Raw genomic sequence first — 18,030 nt, 5'->3', positions numbered from 1 at the left:
GCCAGTCACAAAGTGCAGCCCATACTCAAGGGGAGTTAAGATTCACTGTCTTGAAAGGAGGAGTATCTACATAAATTATTTAGAATTTTCTATATGGGGGAATTCTCTTGTAGCCCTTATTTATTTATTCAATAACTCATTTATATTAGTATGGGCTCATGGATATTTATTTGGTACTTTGGATTATAATCTAATATTATGTCATTTGTTTTATTGATCAAATCATTCCAACTTTGGTCATGGAAGTTATTTCAAGTTTAATCTTGGTCCCTTTGACAAGCCTTCATCATTTAGTTTTTGAACACTTACTCTTTGGCATGACCAGATATTCCAGGATCATCTTACATTTAGATATTCTCTTCCCTAGACCTAGAATCAATCATTTCTCCCAGGTGCCCCTGGTTTCTTTTATTGGAGAATAGCATTTGAAAACAAGATCCAGGTCCTGGGTATGTGCACTGCTCCTGGAGAGTAATTCTAGGGCCTCTCAGAACACAGAGCTGGGAACTGTATGTATGTATCCTAGCCCATGTTTGTATCATAGCCAAAATTACTTCTCTATCTTTCTGTCTCTATTTTAAGCTAAACATGACTTCATAATGATGTCCCTGACACTAATCTAGTACCACATTGTTCATTTTAGCCTACCCCCAATTCCCCCTTTTTTCTGTAACTTTCCTCTTTCACAGTAAAAAATCTGGCTTCCATCACCTCTCATTCATTTATTCATTAGCGAATCCCAGCATTCATGTAAAGCAGGTTTAGAATTGTCAACTGACATCCAATGAGAAATGATTTTAACAACTAGAATACAGCTGTTTATGGCTAGTTCCCTTTATCATTAGTCTTTCAGGTTCCAGTCAAAACTCTATTTCCCGAAGTTACTTGGATCAGCATCTTTTTACCTCCACCTTTCATGTCATTAAATATCTTGCCAAAGCATAGTTTCTAATGGCTGGATAGTGTTCAAGAGAATTAGCATGCTAAGACTAACATTTCCTTAAGATATTCCTTTCAGTTGCTGTAGTCATTCTTCTGAGCACTTCATGCCTGCCCAAACATATAAATAGTCTTAGACAAGGAAAGTTTCTAGCCAGAATTATAGAATCTTAGAAGGCAAATAATTTTGGATATTGCCTAGATTATTCTTGAAAATTAATATTTTTTTATCTTTATTGTTGAATGTATTACAGATGTTCCTCATTTTTCCCCCATTGACCCCCTCCTCCCCACTCCCACCTCCCTCCACCTTTTCCCACACTGTTGTCTGTGCCCATTGGTTATGCATATATGCATATAAGTTCATTGGTTTATTTCCTCCCACCACCCAACACCCTTTTCTTTGAGGTTTGTCAGTCTAGCAACCAATTCGCTCTTCTAATCCCTTCACCTTTTCCACCCATTCCCCCAACCCCCCTCCCATCTGACAACCAACAAAATGTTCTCTGTATATATGAGAATGTTTCTGTTCTGCCTGTTTATTTTGTTTGTAGATTCCATTGTTGATCGATATGTATTCATTGTCATTTTGTTTGTTCATATATTTTATCTTTTTCTTCAAAAAGACCCTTCATCATTTCATATAATAATGATTTGGTGGTGATGAACTCCTTTAACTTTTTCTTGTCTGGGAAACTCTTTATATGGCCATCGATTCTAAATGACAGCTTTGCAGGATAGAGTAATCTTAGTTGTAGGTTCTTGCTTTTCATCACTCTGAATATTTCTTGCCACTCCTTCCTGGCCTGCAAAGTTTCTTTTGAGAAATCAGCTGACAGTCTTATGGAAACTCCCTTGTAAGTGACTAACTGCTTTTCTCTTGCTGCTTTTAAGATTCTCTCTTTGTCTTGAACCTTTTGCATTTTGATGATGATGTGTCTTGATGTAGGCCTCTCGGGGTTCATCTTGTTTGGGACTCTCTGTGCTTCCTGGACTTGTATGTCTGTTTCCTTCACCAAGTTAGGAAAGTTTTCTGCCATGATTGTTTCAAATAGGTTTTCACTTCTTGTTCTCTCTCTTCTCCTTCTGGCACCCCTAGGATGCGAATGTTGGCATGCTTAAAGTTGTCCCAGAGGCTCCTTACACTATCCTCATTTTTTTGAATTCTGTTTTCTTTTTGCTGTTCTGATTGGGTGTTTTATACTTCCTTATATTCCAAATCAATGGTTTGCTTCTTGGCTTTACTTACTCTACTATTGAATCTGTAAATTATTCTTTATTTCAGTTAGTGCCTCCTTCATTTCTGACTGGTCTTTTTTAATGCTCTTGAGGCCCTCATTAAGTTCACTGAGCATCCTTATAAGCAGTATTTTGAACTCAGCCTCTGTTAGGTTGCTTATCTCCATTTCGCTTAGTTTTTTTCCTGGACTTTTGTTCTGTTCTTTCATTTGAGACCTGTTTCTTTGTCTCCTCATTTTGGCTGCCCCCCTGTGTTTGTTTCTATGTATTACTTAATGAGAGGTATGGGGCTAGCTGAGACCAAATGCTGTTTGTTTGAAAGAATTTGGGAAAACCTGAAGCAGGATCCAAGACAGGCCAATCCTATGGTAAAGCAACTGGCAACAGCTTGGGTGGGCCTGAAAGTTGGGTGGGGTGGGGTCTCAGGGAGTCACCAGGGCAGGGCAACCAGTGTGAGCCAGGTTGCTGGAGTCCCAGATATGGCAGCTGTCTGCCGCCCCAGGGAAGGGCTCACCAAAGGAAGAAAGGCCTCTGACAGCACATCTGTCCCAGAGAAAGCCCCCTCTCCAGCCGTAGTTCTAGTGCCAAACAGCTCAGTTATTTCCTGTATGTCTCTGGCGTCCCTCGAGCTGCCTCCCCTCCAAGCTTAGAGGGAGTGAGTTCAATAAGTCCGTGCGCGGGCCCTTTAAGGAGCCGCCTGGGGCTCCAGCCACCTCACCCTCCCTGAGCCTCAGATCCCACTGGTTTTTCCAGCCAGAAGTTATGGGGACTTCTCTTCCTGGCACTGGAACCCTGAGCGGGGCGCCTGGTGTGGGATGGGGACCCCTCAGTCCTCAGGGAGGACATTCCCAGCCGAGGTGTCCTCCTGATTTTTTTCCACCACACGTGGGTGTGGGACCAGCCCGTCGCGCCTCCGCCCCTCCTACCAGTCTTGATGTGGCTGCTGCTTTAATTCTGTAGTTGTAGGACTTCCATTCAGTGTGATTTCAGGCGGTTTTGAATGATGGTTGTTCTGTAATTTAGTTGTAACTTGGATGTGGTTGTGGGAGGACGCAATATCGCGTTTACCTACCAGCCATCTTGACCGGAAGTCAAAAATTAATGTTTGACTATTCTCTCTGACAGATATTTTCTGGAGGAACACTGAACTCACTGTTTTCCCAGGAGTAGAGTCCTTCTTTGACTAGCTATAATATGTAACATTTTCTTACTTCTTGTGTTCTCCAGTAAAATGCCAAGTTTTTTTTTTTTTTGTGATTATAATTTCCAGCACTTAGGACATCCACTACAATCTTTACTTTCAATCTCGCAAATATATTTTAAAGAAATTAAGTCCTTGAAATGCCTGAAGATAAAACAAACAAGAAAAATAGCCATTGGCTTTTCATATGAGAACTTAAATGAAGTTTCTGTTAATACATCATGCTTTATTGGCATATTCAACTATGTATTGCACATCTTTTTCATGCCTAATTCCCATAATTGAGAGAAAATGATATACAATTACATCAATTTAAACTACACAGAATGTTCTTATTATTACTATTGGCTTACAAGGGCTATTAACTCAACATATCCAATTATCAGAAAATTCTTTTAGCTTGATTTACATTGATTTTTTTTTAAATATAGGAATATAGGAAGGCAATGTAATACAGTAAAAAGAATATTAAACCAGGAACAAATAACCCTGAGTGTTCATTGCCACAGAGACATTAACTAATTTTGTCCCCTTGGATAGGTTACAAAACTGACTTTTGTTTCAATATCTTCGTCAGTAATATAGGGGTATTAGAACATTAGATAACTTTAAAGGATTCTCAGATGTTGTGTCTTTCTTTAGTCAACCCAAATCCACTTGCCAGGACAAAGAAAGGATTAGAGCTAATATATATGAAAAATACGACTAATCATTGTTAACTGTGTTCAGTGTCTTAAAATCTTGGACTAAGTGGAGCTACTCAGTGCAGTATGGTACAGGCTCTGCAATCAGCCTGCCTACACTCAGATCCCAGCTCTGCTCTTTGCCAGCCATACAAGTTTTTGTCCTTGAGATATAAATAATAATGGTAATTATCTGGTGAGCGAAGGTGCAGATTTTAAAAAAATGAAAACCTAAACTGGAAGCACTCAATAAATGCGATTCATTTTGTAATAGAATTGTAAGGATATTTTAATGGTGAGGCAATGACTGAAAAGGGAGTAGGGTTAAGAATCACACAGAAATGACTCAAAGCTAGTGCTAACTTCTGATGTGAAGGTTTGGGTTCCTTCTGGTTTCACACATAATACTCAGGTAAAGTAACAGCTACACAGAAGACAGGATGGCTCCTGAATTAATCACCACAGTCTGTCAAGAACTCAGTCCTATAACTGGAAAGTGACTGGAGCATTGTACCAGGCTTACTCAGAAAGGACCCCATTATGGCCAGAATTATGGTGGCCCAAACCACAAAGAGTCAGGCAGGGCAGCAAGTGGAAAATGATTTTAAAAATCCCTGCAATTGTTCAGAGGCCTGAGGTGAGGAGATGGACCTGTATGTAGTGAACTAGACTGTGCTTATGATAGCTGTACATTCTGAAGATATTACTTTTTGTGCTTTTTTTACTTCTTAGTACTGGTCTACTACAAACTCTGGACTCTAGTAACTACAGTAAAGAGAAACAAAGAATGTGTTTCATATCATGCTTGGCCCATGTTGTGGTGATGGCAGCAGCAATGCAAAGGAAACAACCCCAACAGGAGGAAGAAACCCAAGAGATGAAATTGGGGCTCTCATACAGACAAATCCCCCCCACCAGGATGTCCTCCTCCAGAGCAACTCTCTCCTGAAGGAATATTAGGAGGGTCTAAGTTTGTTTAGGAGGCAGGTACTCATTTATTCAGGCATCAGCAATGGACTCAATATTAATTCAATAGCTAACAGGCTCTGGGACTACTAAACAAAACAAAACATGGTATCTTCTCTCAACTCACAGTGGGAAGAACATGGTAAGAAACCCACATAAACACACTTTTACGGTATAGTTGGGAATAAAAGACCAAACTATTGGACAGTAGAAGACTTCGTGTGTCTCTGACTCAGTCCCAGGTGACTGGGCACTGGGCTAACTCTGGTGCTTTCCTAGTCCAGAGCCCAGTTACGGTCAGTGGGTTTTTGGAAGTTCCTGAGAAATCTGACATTTTCGGGTAAGACTCTGTGTATAGCTTGCTCTAAAACCCAGCCCCAAGACAAGATTATTAATAGCAAAAAAAGAGAAAGCTTTCTTGTTGCCAGGTACCCATTTGGACCTGAGAATGCTGACTGCTCCAATCTGCCCATAAAAGTACTGTTATCCTTGCTAGACCTCCATCGTCTGAAGGTTCTACTTCTCTGTGCTTCTTCTTGACCTCTGGTTTCAAGGGCCTAATTAGATCCAACTTCCACCATGATTACCTTCATGACTACCACAATCCTCTTGGGTCATGTTCCATTTCCAAGTGGAACTCACAGTCAGTGTGAGATAGTTAAAATTTTGGTTACAAACCATCTCATGTTATCTGCCATTCATTGTAGATATGTGAGTTGTGACTCATCCAAATCATCTGCATGGTGTTTGAGGGCTAGGGTCATGACTCATATTTTCCCTAGCCCCTGAAATTCTAACCCAACATGGAATCTATTTTAGGAGTCTATGGAAAGCATGCTTAAAATATTGCTGATTCTGAACTATATAAAACAATAGAACAGGTTTAAAGATGAACAGAGAGCAACATTTATTTTTCAAACGTTTACTGAACCAAATTGAAAATGTGTTACACTAATATATCCTTTGCCTAAGTGTTTGTATTATAAACAAATATTCATACTATATGATGTATTGTCTAAGGCTCATCAAGTCTTAAAGAGTTCTAATAAATATTCACCAATTAACAAAAACATTTTATTTAAGTACCCATAATAGAATGTTCATCTAAAAAATACCTTTAGCAGCAAGAGAAAAGCAGTTAGTTACCTACAAGGGAGTTCTCATAAGACTGTCAGCTTATTTCTCAAAAGAAACTTTGCAGGCCAGAACAGAGTGGCAAGAAATATTCGGAGTGATGAAAAGCAAGAACCTACAACCAAGATTACTTTATCCTGTAAAGCTATCACTTAGAATGGATGGCCATATAAAGATTTTCCCAGACAAGAAAAAGTTAAAGGAGTTCATCACCACAAAACCATTATTATATGAAATGTTGAAGGGTCTTCTTGAAGAAAAAGATGATCAAAATATGAACAAAAAAATGGCAATAAATACATATCTATCAACAATTGAATCTACAAACAAAAGAACAAGCAGAACAGAAACATTCTCATAGATACAGAGAACATTTTGTGGGTCACCAGATGGGAGGAGGTTGGGGGAATAGGTGGAAAAGGTGATGGGATTAGGAAGTACAAATGGGTTGTTAGACTGACAAACCTCTAAGGGAAGGGGTTTGGGGATGAGAAGAAATAAACCAAAGAACTTATATGCATATATGCATAGCCAATGGACATAGATCATAGTGTGGGAAAAGGCAGGAGAGGGGTGGGATCAGGGAGAAGGGGTTCAATAGGGGGGAAAAAGGAACATCTGTAATAATTCAACCATAAAGATAAGTTAAAAATAAATAAATAAATAAATACATACATAAAAATACCTTTTATAAAAATAAGTTTTCTCTTCTACATTAAAAGAGTATATAAAGGCTTGAAAACTAATTGTAATATATGTTTCTGTGCTAAGTACTGAGCCATATGAAAACAAAACAATGTTTTAATTTTTTAAAATATACTTTGATTTTTTTTTTTTTTTTATCCTCACCTGAGGATATTTTTCCATTTTTTGTACAGATAGAGTGGGAGGGAGAGAGAGGAAGGGAGAGAGAGAGAGAAACATCGACGTGAAGGGACACACCGAGTGGCTGCCACCCGCACGACCAACCAGGGCCGGGGACAAACTGCAACCGAAGTACGTGCCCTTAGCGGGAACTGAACCCGGGTCTCTCCGGACCGCAGGCCAACGCTCTAACCGCTGAGCCAAACTGGCCAGGGCTACTTTGATTTTTTTTTACAGAGAGAGGAAGGGAGAGAAAGATAGAAACATTGACGTGAGAGACAAACATCAATTGTCTGCCTCCTGCATGCCCCCCACTGAGATCAAGCCCACAACCCAGGCATGCACCCTGACCAGGAATCAAACCAGGACCTCTCAGTCCATGGGACAAGGTTCATTTCATTGAGCCACACTGGCTGGGCCAATCTTTTAATTTTTATTCTTTCTTTCTCCCCTTCTCTCTCTCGCTCTCTCTCCTATGAAGGACAAAAAACATTATTGAGACGATGTTAATTTTCTGATTTTGACAATTAGAGTGTGGCTATGGGGGAGAACGTCCTTGCTTCAGAAACTACAATGAAGTATTTATTCTCCTCTAAAAGAAAAGAGGTTTAGGACAGTGCAATGAAATATTTATCCTTTCCTAAAAGAAGTACATTCTCTCACATGACTGCAGTTTAATTATAAAAAGCAGAAAATTAATATTAATACATAAACATTAATAATACAGTGAGAGAAAGAGAAAGAATAATAAATCAAATGTCATAAAGTGTTCTCTGTTGGGGAACATGGATAAAAGATATACAGGGATTCTTTGTACTATTCTTATAACATTTCTATAAGTTGAAAATATTTCAAAATAAAACCATTAGATTTATTATTCAAAGCAGTAAAATATTTAAAGTATTATTTTGCTCAACATCCTGTCTTAGTTTGTTCAAGCTGCTATAACAAAATACCATAGACTGGCTTATAAACAACAGAATTTATTTCTCACAGTACTGGAGGCTGGGAAATCCAATATCAAGGTGTCAGCAGATTTGGTGTCTGGTGAGAGCCCACCTCCTGTTTGATTGACAGCCATCTTCTCTCTGTGTCCCCACATGGTAGAAGGCGCCAGGGAGCTCTCTGGGGTGTCTTTTATGATGGTACAAATTCTATTAATGAGGGTACCACCCACATGACCTAATCACCTCCCAAAGTCCCATCTCCAAATACTATCGGGTTGAGGATTAAGTTTCAATATAGGAATGTCGAGGGGACAGAAACATTCAGTCTATAGTATATGCTTTATGTAATCTCTCCTACCTCTAAATTTCTATGACCTTTCTATTTTACCTCTTGAGGCCCGTGTTTCATATTTTGATGTGTGGTTTAGGCATTACAAATCCTTCCTCCTTCCACCCCCTCACCCCTAGAACTCTGTACTAAAACCCAAAGTCCTATACAAAGTAAATGATCATACAATACATATTCATTAATTTAAAAATGAAGAGAAAGTATCTTTCTAGAGTATTATTATGATTCTAAATAAATACTTGAAAGGCTGTCACTAGTACTAACAGAAAATTTTGCTGAAATAATATTTTATATTTAAGAAAATAATACAATAATATACATATGAAAAAGCTTCTCCTTATTGTTCAACTTAAAGAACTTGGAAAAAAAAGTAAAAATATTACTTTTCAACTGTGTCCTTCCATAACTGCACACTTTAAATAAACGATGGCCTGCCGAAGTCACCAATGCATGACTAACCTCCAGAATAGTATTGGTTTATGAACAGAAGTATGACACAAGCTGAAATTCACAGACTTGATGGCAAGAAATTACCTGGAATAGAATAGGAGCAGAGATTACACTGTAACTGGCAAATAAGAAAGTGGAGTGTGAGTGTGCACAACCCTTTTAAGAAATATAACCTGAAGAAGAGAACTGGAAAGGAGTAGTTACTGATATTTGTTTCAGTCCTAGAATTTATCATTATTTATACTTTTTATTTGTTTAATTATTTCTTTATCTATGTCTTGTCAACAGTTTAGTTGGTAAGAAAGACAGTAAATCTTACATGAGGCCAAGAACTATGTATGCCTCCTGTTGTATTCCCAGTAGAATCTTAATACAATCAACAAATGTGAATTAATTAATTAATTAATGAACAAATGAACGAATGAGACTAGCTTGCTTTTTTTCCCCTGACTCAATAGCAAATCTCTGTCCAGCTTATACATGGAGACAGTAGTTCTTATGTGGTTTTCAGAATGTGGGTCACTCATATGCCCACCCATTATAATCAGATTTTACTTACCCTTCATCTGACCTGGGATACCTGCCTGTACATTCTACCTCTAGTTCATCAGAAAGCTTCCTAAGTGCAACAATAAACATCAAAGCATTTCAACCTTCAATTCAGTTAGTGCATCCACACCTTCTTCTAAAGAGAGAAGGCTTTCACAAAGGAAGCTCTGGCCGGCACTGGAAAATGTAGGAACAGGATATTCTGAAAACAAGTGCTGGTGTTTGGAAACAGCATTGCTGGTGGGAATTCATGCTGGATCTGGGTGAGTGAAGCAGTCTGATCCCAGAAGGAAACTTGCCCCGCTCCCTGCACTAAGAAAACTAGGGGAGGTGGCTTAGTTTTGATCAGTGGCTCATGAGATAAACAAAGATTCACTTCCACTTAGACAACAGTAAAATAGTTGCCCTGTAGAGAACATCAGTGTATTAGTTACTAGGTATTTTGGTTTGAAAATCAATCAGTTGTGAGTTTCCAACAGTGACTAATGTACCAAAAAATTGAGTTTGTGAATCGCCCATCTCAGAACCAGATGTGAACCACAGTGAATCATGGGTACTACACAACCAGCTGTACTTGGGTGACAGGAGACTTTTTGTTCTCCTATTCAATATGGAAAAGGCTGGTGCATGCTTATGATGGGAGTGATTTAAACAAGGAACTACAGCTATTCTGATAAAATTGTCACCTGAATAGAAGATCTTAAATCTAACTGGCAGATTTCGAGCAAAGCAAACAAAAACAAACATTTTTTTTTTAAGGAGGACTTTTATGCCAGCAAAAATCGTTATCGTAGCAGCATTTAAATCAGAGATATTTCCATTGTAGTCACTTTGTAAATATTTGCAGAATGATGATAAATACCTCAAGGTATTCTACCACTGGTTACTGAAAGACCTAGAGAAATAACAAAAGTGAAGATACTGGGTTTTATAACTGATCAAGTCATAGAAATATTTGTTGTTTTGTTAATATAAAGAGATTTGCATTTTTTTGTCTACTAAAGATGGTAGGATCGAGGCATGGATCATGAGGAAAAATGAACAGATAGGCTGACATTTTCCACACTGCTGAAATGGATCAAGCCATTAAACTTGGTTAAGTGTTGTTTTCACTATTCTAGGATTTATTGTTTCTATTTTAAATTTGTGCATTTAAACAGTTATATGTGAACTCGGGACCTTTGAAAACATGACTTATATTTAGAAACTTAATAAGTATGTCTTAGGCCTCTTAGCTCAGGGAAGTATTCCATTCAAATAGCAAATTCCGATTGAAGAGGAATAACTGTTCCACCAATAGCTGTTACACAGAGAAGCTAGGCAGTGTTTTCAAGCCCTTATTAAAGGGCATTTTCTTGGAAAGATTCATAAATCCAAGGATTGTTCTTGGCCTCAATGTTGCTATTCCAGGCTTTAGGAATCAGAATGCAATAGGGTAATACTATTTAATAAACTTAAGACCAGTTTATTTCATTCTTTTTCTTTAAATTTTACTTATCTTTAAGAAATGAGGATTGTATTCAATGCTTTCTGTGTGTCAGGCACTGCACTAAGTCCTAGGGACATGGTAAGTTAAATGCTATTCCTGCTCTCAAATGATGTGATACAGGCAGAAAAATGTAGAAGACCTCATCACCATTTTGACTCTAATATTTCTTCAAACTTTTAAAGGTATTTTAACTTAAAACATTACCAACTCTTTATTTTAAAGAGAATTACATACATAGTAAATTTCCACTTCAGTATATAACTTTCTAGGTAGAGAGGCTTGAATTCAATACCTTTGCACAAAATAAGTTGGACATGCTCTGAAGAAGACAAATCAATAAGCAGCCAAATTAGTAAATCTATTTAAATACTTCGTAGGGAATATTCATTTTCAAATATAGACGTCTCTCTAACCTTCTCTCTCATCTTCTGATATGCTCACTGTTCTTACTTCCTCCTCTATTATCCACACCTTGACCAAGCACAAATCTGGCTTCTATCAGTTATACTTTCCAGAAAACCACTCTTGCCAAGGTCACCACTCATGGTCCTCTTAGAGTTAAAACCCAGGAACACTTTGCATTTTGACCTTATTTGGTATATTTCCAGCTTTTGATTGTTGACATTGTATCTCTCTTCTGTATACTCATATCCTGTCATCTATGATACACACTTCTCATATTTTTCATTCTTTTTGTTCATCTTTCTCTGACTTCTTTGCAGATGCCTCTCTGCCTGTTCCCAAATAAAAGAACTCTACAGGTTTTTCCTTAGCAGACCTTTTAGTCTCACTCTACACCCACTCACATTCCTTCAAATGCCATATACATGTAGATAACAACATCTATATGAGGGTAAAATATAAACCAAAATAAAAATTTCAATTAAATTTCTATGTCAGACCTTGTTCCTTTACTCCTCAGCTCCAGATCCATATAAAGAATTGCTTATTAGGTATTTATAGAAGAACATCACCTCAACATGTTCAAGTCATTGTGCCCCCTAAGACGTCCTCCTCTATCAGTATCTCCTGTCCCACTGAATAGTATAACCATCCATCTGTTCCATTGCTCAAGCCTAAATACTCAGTGACTTCTCTCTCTCCTCACTCCACATACCTAACCAATAGCCACGTTTCCTCCCATCTGGATTCTGCTTATCCCAAAAATGCACTTTGGCTCTAGCTCCTTTACAAAACCTTCCCCGAGTTCACTTAGAATCACATCGCCGTGTCGATGGGTCAAGCTGACTAGGAGAGGAGGAAGAAGAAACAATGAGTGTAGTCTCAGAAGATGAGAGAGAAAATTGGAGGGATGTCTATATTTGGAAATGATTACTCCATACCCATTATTGGTCCTACCTATTCTCTTCATCTTTTCAAGATTACCATTGGACAGAATAATACGCTGTCAGATTCCTTATTTTCTCTTTCGAAGTTGAATTCTCAGCACCATGGAGAGCACCTAGTGCTGCGTAGCAACCATCATAATGCCAGTTAAAACACAATACTAATAACTATTACACAATATCAAGTAGTGAAGACAGGAGTGAAAGCCTCACAGATGACTGAAGAGTCTGTGCTCCTCAACCACTATTTCTCATTGTACTCACCACTTAAGATTTTAGTTAAATATGTTGACAAAAACAAGGCTTGTTCTTAATTCAGCAAAATTAAGTCTAGGAGGGCATGAGATTATGTTAATCTCAGGCACAAATATATATATATCTAAAAATTAAATCTCTCAGGCATAAATGTAGAATTTACTTTTAAGTAAAAATCTCTAAATAATATGACAACACAGTAATGTGATGGCACAGTAATGTAACATCAACCACCTTTTTAATACAGAAGTAGGAAACTTCATCTATCAAGAAAACTGGTTGAAACATATCCTTGGACCTTTGTGCTTAGGAGAAGTCAGACTTACACTGGACCCTGTGAACTTAAGTAGTGTTTAAATTTAATGTGGCTGATTCAGTAGGCAGAGTTCTGATTTGGACTAAAAGTGTTCTGCATTTTCTTAGCCACAGAGGCAGCTTTTAATTAAGGAGAGATAACTGCTTAAAGAGACGTATTGAGATGGAAGGAAGGCTAAAGGCAAGAAGACAAAATTCACCCAGAGGAAACATATGGGCTAATTTCTTATTTGGGAAGTGAGGCAAGAAAAACTTTGCAAACTATAGTTGCCTCTGGAACCTCTTGTGAATTACTGTCTAGTGTAAAAATTTTGCTCATAATGATGATGGATTTATATAGAGCATAATAAATTATAATTAATATAAAGCAGACTATTATAAAGCAGAAGATATGTAATAAGTCTATAGTTATAACTATAGAGCCACAGAATTTTCAAGTTTGATAAAAATTCAGGAGCGATTTGTTTGTTTGTTTGTTTTTTCATTTAATGTGAAGATCTATCTATAAGATCCCTGAAAGATTATCTAACCTTTGCAGGAATACTTTTGCTGATGGGGAACCAGCTCTTCATCTGAGCCTCATTCAGCACTGAGGCCCCCATCCTTAGGGGGTCCTTTCACACATGAATGTGAATCTGCTCCCATGTGACGCACATCCATTGGTTCAGGTCTAAGTTCATTGTGCTACTGTGATACCTCAGGCTGGGTAGCTTATAAACAACAGAAATTTATCTGACACAATTCTGGGGATTGAGAAGTTCAAGGTCACGGCGCTGGCATGGTTGTATTTGGTGAGGACATTTCCTGATTCATAGCCAGTGCCTCCCACTATGCCCTCACCTGGTGGAAAGAACTAGGGATCTTCCTAAAGGACTCTAATCCCATTCATGAGGGCCCCACCCTCGTGTTCTAATACCTCCCAAAGGCCTCAATTACTAATACCATCATATAAAGAACTGGATTTCAACAAAGAATTTTTGGAGAAAAAAAATATTCAGACTATAGCAATCCACATTCTGCCTGTAGAGCAGTGGTTCTCGACCTCCCTAACGCCACGACCCTTTAATACAGTTCCTCATGTTGTGGTGGCCCCCAACCATAAAATTACTTTTGTTGCTACTTTATAACTGTAACTGTGCTGCTGTTATGAATTGCCATCAGAAATATGTGTTTTCCGATGGTCTTAGGCAACCCCTGTGAAAGGGGTTGTGACCCACAGTTTGACCCCAAAGGGGTTGTGACCTACAGGTTGAGAACTGCTGCTTAGAGTAAAGCAGACAGAATTACTCTTTGATCAGCATTTTAATTTCATTATAGAAAGATCAGTAGAGAGATGAAAAGGATCACACATAGAACAAAACACATTTTTTTTTCATAAAAGAAAATAGAAACAAAGCAGTCATATAGGTCGTATAGCCTGATATTGGTAGAGCTGGTACTGAAACCTTTCACGGACATTGCCTGTGATTCCTGGGTCTTTCTCAATTACATTCTTGTGTTTTATTATTATTTCATTATTATCATGTTACTCTCCCACACTCTGTATATTGGGATAATAATCATGTATGATTAGCTGTTGACTGATCCAAGTGAAACAGCTAAGTTCATTTTGTTGGGCTTGAATAATAGCCATGGTATTCGAAGCAGGAAAAACACCAGCAGCTACATTTGTTTCCCAGATAAGAATTAAGACAATCATGATCAAGATGCTCACCCAAATCCTCACAGCACTAGATAAAGTATTTTTATTTAAGAAATACACTAATTATTTAAAATAAAAATAAAAGACTGTCTTCTCCATGCATCAGCATGGAATAGAAGTGTACACACTGTTAGCACTCTGTTTGCCAACTTCTAGGGCATCTAAGCAACCACAGACCACATCTTCCGCCACATACTTCACCCTAAAACACCTGGATTTCCATCTCCTCAGCCTCCATCATTAGTTTCCTTGCCATCTGCTGTCCAGCCCTTAACAAACATTTTCCCCAGCTTTCTGTTGCAGCAGCCCTCTGCTGCTAGGGATCGAGTTCTGTCTACAACACAATGGGCCAGTTTATGTGGCAATATCAAACAATCCCCAAATCTCAGTGGCTTAACATTTGTAAAGGATCATGTCTTACTCACACAACATTTCTACTCTGTTGTTAAGAGTGTTTGGTTTATTCTGGCCATTCAGGGAAAAAGCATGACAAGGGCTCCAGCTAGTCACAAGCTTCCACAACTGCCACCGAGACATGGAGCTTCCTTCAATGTTTCTCACTGATAATTAAAGGCTTCTACCTGGACGTCATGTGTGCCACTTTCACTCACCTCTAACCTGGTCAAAGCAAGTCATGTGATCAAAGGGGACCGAAAAGGGTAATTCTGCCCTGTGTTTGGGAGGCAGAGAACTGCAATGCCCGTGAAGCCCTAATGGTTACCAATCTCCCGATCCCTCCCGCCAGTTCCTCCCCTAACCTCAGAAGAGTGCCTTCCCTTATTTTTAAAAAGCTAACCCTGTGGAAAATATCATCCCAAGATGCTTCCCATCAAACGCATATAAATTGTGTCTCTAGAGAGTAAATCAAACAGAAAGATAGGAGCTAACGTAAATAACGCATTACTTGTTTTTTACATATATGTTCTTTCACTACAGATACGAGTGAGTGAAAACAGTTCTTGGTAGCCCCACTGAAAAACAGACTTGGACATGGCATTCATGTGGGATTTAGACTCTTCGATCTTTCTTCTTTTTAATTATGCAAAGGCCTGAGAACGGGGCTTTGGAAGAGGAAGTCTGTGAATATTCTTCCCTTTCCATTTTAGGATTTTCAAATACAGCCACAATTTTGTCTCCTCCCAGACCTAAACGCCTGTGTGCCACAGCCTCACTTTTGCACAATTACAGAAAGAAACAGAAATCCTTCTCTTTAATGTAGAGACATCTATCACTAAGAACCAAGGAAGGATTCAGCCCCACAGCTGTGAACGAAAGAGCTTTTGGCAGGTATCTGTGGTGAGGGCAGCTCCACGTAAGCAAGAGGTAAGTTTACTAGAATGAAATCCTATGTTGTACTGTTTAAACGTCTGCACATGATCACTTTCCCACCTGTGAAAGCTTTCCTTTGTGAAATGTTTTCTCCACCGAAGACTCTTGCACTAATCTCTTTTTCCTTAATTGAGGCAAAATGAAGAGAAGACACCTTGTTTTGAGTGGATGACACATAGCATATAGTATGTAAACACTACCTTTTATTTCATTTAAAACCTTGCCAGTGGTTTCTGTTTTATCTCCTAGAGCTAAAAAAAAGAAAAAGAAAAAAAAGTGACATTTATACTCACTAAAACCCTTTTTTTCTGAAAAGTATGAACACAAAGGGAGATTTCTTTGCTTCCCACATAATTTCCATATTCAACTTTTTGTATCAGATTTTCCTTTTTTAAAAGGAAGAATACTCTTGTCAAGATAATCAAACTGTATAGAAATAGATAAATAGAAAAAAAGTATTTTTAAAGTGATATGGAAATTCCCCTCCAGTTCTTTTATGCGCTCCATGATTTAAAATACTATCTTGTAAAGATCACCTCTAATAATAATCTCCTATCAATAATGATATCAAGAAACAATGACCATAAGAAAAAGTATAAGTTTTTTGCCCGGCCAGTGTGGCTCAGTGGATTGAGCATTAGTCCCATAGACTGAGAGGTCCTGGTTCAATTCCTGGTCAGGGCACATGCTGGGGTTGCAGGCTCAATCCCCAGTAGTAGGCGTGTAGGAGGCAGCTGATGATGTTTTTCTCTCACATTGATGATCTCTCTCTAAAAAAAAAAAACAATAAAAACACATTAAAAAAAAAAAGAATACGTGTTAGTCTTAGTTTATTCTCCATTTAAGATGATCTGTCAGTGACTAAATTATTTTTGACAACATTTAGAATATGCTTCAGATTGCCCATTGGGGCTAGGTTGTCACATGTGTCAAAAATAAACCCATCTGTATAAAGGAGATTGGTAATATATAGACCTAAGTAGTAACATTCAAGGAAACATGTACAAAGATGTTCAAGAAAAATCTAGTATGAATTCCTTTCCTCTGAAATAGCAATTGCAGTTTAGAGTATCTAATGGCAACAGCCATGGAGGCCTTCGTGACTAGCATGCCTCACCTTTGCAACAATGTGTATGCGACCTTGGTTCCTGGCCATACTGGGCAATAATCAATGGGCTGCCTTTGAAGATACATTACATTACTCAAAATGTCTGTAAACATAGTAACTGTATATTGTTTTAAAAGAGATGAGTCATAAACACTTTTAATATTAGAATCCATCTCCTTTTAAATTATGATTCTCAAAACCCCTATAGAGAATTTTGTAGGGTGGAACAATTCTTATCTAGCACCATTATGGAAAAACAGATGAAAGCTAATCACTTGGAATTTGCACACTGATGTATCTTTTGTTCTTCTATAGGCAGTGTGATGTAAGGATTAAAAACTGGCTCTTACCCTTTGAGACGACATGGAGGGACCGGGAGAGTATTATGCTAAGCGAAATAAGTCAGTCAGAGAAAGACAAGTACCACATGATCTCACTTATTTGTGGAACATAATGAACAAAATAAGCTGTCAACCAAAAGAGATGAAGAATCACGGAAGTAGGGGACAGAATGACAAACCTCAGAGGGATCGGGGGTGTGAGGGGAGGGAAGAGATAAACCAAAGAACTTATATGCATCTATGCACAACCAATGGACACAGACACAAGGCTGGAGAAAGTAGGAGGGGTTTGGGAGTGAGAAGAAGGGGGTCAATGGGGAGAAAAGGGAGACATCTCTAATACTTTCAACAATAAAAAAATTATTTTCATAAAACAAAAACTGGGATTCTGGAGTCTGAGACTTAGACTTATAATAATAGTACCTCCCTTATAAATTGTCAGGATTAAATGAGTAAATATATAGACTGTTAAGTACTTAGCACAGCGCCTGTAGCAAAATGTACCTTCAATCAACATTTGCCACAATTATTATGATGTATGTTATTTAGACAAGGTACATGGGGAACATTTAGGCAGGAAAAATATGAAGGTTAAATGCAACATAAAAATAGCCCACACTTGACTCAGACACAAGGTGTGAACATACATCTACAAAATCATATTTATTTTTATATTATTAAAAAATCTACTTTTGTTTGCATGCTAAGGAGTAGGTTTCAAATGCTCTCTATCTTTAGCAACATTTAATGACAGTGCACAAGCATAGAGGCAGCTTAGAGTGTGCATTTTCCAAATACATAGTTACTATGATTTTTCTAGTTTG

At 38.1% G+C, this 18,030-nt stretch overlaps 1 protein-coding gene across 7 annotated transcripts in view; it reads right to left on the bottom strand.

Annotated features, from left to right (window-relative positions):
- The window catches only part of TMEM117 (transmembrane protein 117), a 432,215-nt gene that overhangs the window by 126,583 nt on the left and 287,602 nt on the right, over positions 1-18,030 (bottom strand). The window lies entirely within an intron of this gene.

Source organism: Molossus molossus, unplaced genomic scaffold (genome assembly GCF_014108415.1).
Source record: "Molossus molossus isolate mMolMol1 unplaced genomic scaffold, mMolMol1.p scaffold_m16_p_10, whole genome shotgun sequence".
NCBI lineage: Eukaryota > Metazoa > Chordata > Mammalia > Chiroptera > Molossidae > Molossus > Molossus molossus.
Note: the sequence above shows the minus strand (reverse complement) of the source record. Positions and strands in the feature narration are given on the sequence as shown.